Source organism: Callorhinchus milii, unplaced genomic scaffold, assembly GCF_018977255.1.
Source record: "Callorhinchus milii isolate IMCB2004 unplaced genomic scaffold, IMCB_Cmil_1.0 Scaffold1, whole genome shotgun sequence".
NCBI classification, from domain to species: domain Eukaryota; kingdom Metazoa; phylum Chordata; class Chondrichthyes; order Chimaeriformes; family Callorhinchidae; genus Callorhinchus; species Callorhinchus milii.
The window spans coordinates 37,145,519-37,150,104 of record NW_024704742.1 but is presented as its reverse complement, the minus strand read 5'-3'; positions in this window follow the sequence as shown (position 1 = coordinate 37,150,104).

The following is a 4,586-nucleotide window of genomic DNA, read 5'->3' as shown; positions in this document are numbered from 1 at the left end:
TTTTTTTTCCCCCCTAAATGAAACAATATGTCAGGATGACTGATTCCATATCGGTACCTTCTTTTAAAACCAAAACACACACACGCGCGCACGCAGTTCCGATTCGCGTTCTCCATGAGTAAACGTTTGACAGGTTGTCCCCCCTCAGCCTATTTTTACCATCTCTTCCCCACACTGCAGTGTTGATCTATCAGCTCACCTGCCTTCCAATTGACTTCACACCTCAAAAAGCAAGTTAATAAAAGGACCAAAAAAANGATATTTTTATGTATTGGTGGGAGCGTGTTCTTTTCAAGTTAATCTCTGCACTATCCAATTGTTTACTTTTTTTNATTGATTCAGAGCTTCAATGTGTTTATTTAGATCTACAACGTTTGCTTTCAAATAATAGCGGAAGAACTATTGTGGGAAATAATCAGATCAAAGGTCAACGAGTGAAACGATTACTTTTTAAAAATGAATACATATATATCCCACATACATTCCAGCGTGGGACCCACTTGCTAGCAAATGGGTGGGAACCATAGTTGAAGGTTTCCCCTCTGTAACCTAGAATCATAGAATCACAGAATCTTACAGCACAGAGGGACCTTTTGGCCTACTGTGCTTGTGCAGGCTCTTTGAAAGAGCTATCCAACTAGTCCCACTATCCTCTTCTTATCCCATTGCTCTGCAAATGTTTCCCTTTCAAATACCCATCCAATTCCATTTTGGAAGCTATTACTGAATCTGCTTTCACCACCCTTTCAGGCAGTGCATTTCAGACTGTAACAACTCTCTGGGTAAAAAATTAACCTATTAATGTTAGATTACACTGATAGTCCAGAGCCTTGGGACGTCCTCCTGATGTGAAAGGTGCTATGCAAATGTAATTTTGTTGTTTGTTGTAGATTAATCGTTGCACTTAATTACTGATTCTTTTTCAGATAAACTACCTTGATACAGACCAAGAATTAAATCTGCAACTTTCTGTTTAAATAGCACCTTTTCACATCATTGAGATATCTCAAAGTACTTCAGAGGATCCTATTGTCAAGTGTAGTAACTGCGCATTTTGTAGGCAAACCCAGCAGACAAGTTGCACACAGCAATGTCGATTAAGTGAGTGGCAATTTTATATGGGGGATTGTTGGCCAGGACATGGGAGAAACTCCCTTCTTAATATCGGTCTGAAAAGGCAGAAGGAACTTCAGTTCAACAACTCGTGCAAAGGACAGCACCTCTGACAATTCAGTGCTCCCCCAACCATTACACTCAAGGTTCAGGCTAGACTATGAGTTCAAAGTCCCAACATGGGCTTCAATCATGACCGTCTGATTCAGAGGTGAGAATGCTACCAACTGATACCTATTTGATATGTGAAGGGGTTGGAAAGGTGACCTTCACCTCTGGGACCTTGACTTCAATCCAGTCAACCCGATGGAAAAATCTGTCACGATCCAATATCCAATTAACAGTCCATAATGGGTGCAAACTCACCGCACAGAGCTACTTACTATTCTTCTATGCCACAAAAAGTATGTAATGATGCTGATAGAGAACATGGCATTTTATTGTGCAGCAAAACTAAATTGACTATTTCCTCCCAGGACTGCAACAACAACAACAACAAGATGTTTATAAAGCGCCTTTCACGTCAGGAGGATGTCCCAAGGCGCTGCACAGTTGGGTCATGACCCGAGCAGGGGGGAAATGGTCAGGGTGAGGGGAGGGAAGGGAGGGAGCGAGGAGGGGGAAATGGTCAGGGTGAGGGGAAGGAAGGGAGGGAGCGAGGAGGGGGTAGAGAGTCGAGAGGGAGCTGAAGGCTCGGTCAAAGAGAAAGGTTTTGAGACCGGCCTTGAAGGAGGAGAGGGAGGAAGCAAGGCGAAGGCACTGGGGGATAGAGTTCCAGAGCCTCGGGGCTGAGAGGCTGAAGGCCGACCACCGATGGTAGGGCGATTGGGGCGGGGGACGTGGAGCAGACCGGAGCCGGAGGAACGGAGGGTACGGGCAGGTAGGTAGGGGGATAGTAGGTCAGAGAGGTAGGAGGGAGCAAGGCCGTGAATGGCCTTGTAGGTGAGGATGAGGATCTTGAAATCAATCCTGCCGGACCCACAGGACAAAAATGGTACAAAGGACATTGGGAACCAGTGTCCTTCCTCAGCACATATTGAAAAGCACATCCCCATAAGAAATGTCTGTACAAGTCCTCCAAGTATTCAGTGCATAAATAAACATAATCTTGCATTTGATATAGCGGTTTTCACATCTTCTCGACGTCTCAAAGCGACGTCTCAGTGCATAAACACGAAGATGAATACACAGATAAAAAAAAAAATCCTACTCAGAAGTTACAAATATTTTGTAATTGCAAGTATGAATGTGACGGGTACAGGAAGATGTTAGGTGCTAGACCATATAGATGGAAAGGATCTACTCTAAACCATACAGAGTTTTCACAATAACAACCCTTATCAAATGACCAAAAGTATGATCAATGAATAAGCATGGTTATTGAAGCAGAAATGAGGCTTTCAGTTTATGAGTTGTTTGTAGCGTACATTTTCATGGCTGTTCCGTGGGATATTACTGTCCAAATTAGATGCTGTGTTTGCCTACAAAATGCATAGTCATTACATTTACAATAAATCTTATGAAGCACTTTGAGACATCCCCCAACATGAAAGTTGCTATATCAAATACAAGGATTATGATTACATCCCATTGAAGCTTTTTCTCCACCAGTATCTCCACTAACATTCTTATACTTGCTAGACTTGACAGTGAGGAACTTTCTCGGCAATCAGCAAGACTCGTACCATTCTAAGTTTATATTTTAGAGTAGTGTTTTATCAGGCTAAAATTAAATACTTAACATGTAGTTAAATATATCATATACATTTAAAAGTCAACAGGAAATAGTCAGGCACTAAAGAGAATTATGGAATTTCAGACAGTCATTTAAGTGGCATCTGTTGCACAACTTTGCAATCTGGCGCTCGTGTTGGAGTTGAAATTGATTTCTGATTACAAATGCTGGCAGAGTGCCTCCTTTTGAGTTCCTGGAATGCCTGCTGCATTTCCCAGATTTTTCAAATCAACTCCGTGTCCATATCAGCACTAAATAATGATGTGCCTCTAACCATAATGTTTGCACATTTTTCTGAGTAAGTAGGCGTCAATTTCATTAATTATTACATTGAGCAGTTAACAGTTGTAAATTCAAGTTACATTAAAAATCTTTGTCAGAGGGAACACAACTATAAAATTTTGTTTCTGGTATAATTTTTCTTAAAACGATACCCCAGTTTTCTTTCCTCTTTTTTTTAAGGTGAATTGCCTCCCACTTGTGTACAATACTTTAGAACATGGCATCCATGCCCAATCAACTATTCTAACGTGTGAGCCTGGTCGGTAAACATCAGCAGGCTCAATCAATGGGGTTGGAGTTGGGGTTATCATGGCAGGTCAATATCTGATGTTAGGGTTCCTATACTGACATGGAGGGGATAGAAATAATATAAATAGAGAAGAAGATCCTAACATCGGTCACTGAGGTGTACCGTTAACTACTCATACAAAAAAACATCCATTCTCTGCCACCTATCTTGAAATCATTCCTCTATCCATTTTGTTACTCTTCCATGAATCCCATTTCCATCAGTCATAAAGCTTTTTTGTGGCACTTTATCAAATGCCTTTCTAAAGTCTAAGTATCCAAACACTTGGTTACTTCCTCAAAGAATTCAAGCAATTTATTCAGTCGTTAACATCCTGTTAAATGCTGAGTATTCCTTATTTGCTTATCCTTATCCTTATTTCCTTATCCCTTCCAAATGTTCAACAGCAAAAACAAAGCTTGAGGAGCTTGCAAACAAGAATAATTTACATTTATACAGCACTTTTTATGTCGAGAGGATGTCTCAAAATCCTCATATAACTGACCGGGCTAGTGTTTGCTAAGCCAGTAGTCACAGGAGGTCACAGAAGTATGGGTGGGGCGAGACAATGGAGGCATTTGTAAGTGAGGACAACAATCTTGAATCTGATCTGCTGGGGGATGAGGAGTCAGTGGAGCAGAGCTAGGATTGGAAAGATGGGCGTACCATTACACCAGCATTATGTTTCAGGGTGTAACCTAACTGTTGCAGAACTTTTATTTATAGAACATACAGCCTTGGTAAAAGTTGGTATATCTTACCATGAGAACCTTTTGTGTCCAGGTGCCATCCGCTAAGGCCGTCATCCCATGTCGAGGAAGTTCATTCAGTCTCAGCTTTTCTCGGTATCAGGGAAAGAGGTAACTTTGACGATAGAAATAATGAAAGTGCTCCTGATGTCGGTGTCATATGGCACGGAGGAAGATTTTTTTACAGAGGGTTAGAGCACCATACGTACCTGGGACTTTCGGCATTAGTTTTATATAATATGTGATACTCAATAGCTTTAATGTTGTGTTTGGCTGCAGCAAAACAATCCCTTTATTATACTGTGCTGTGAACTGCGGGCAGCACCGAGCCATGACATCACAATAGTCCTCACAGCAATCAATGAAGTGCTTCTTATAGTCATCAGCACCGGCTGTACATTGAGACCAAACACATTGG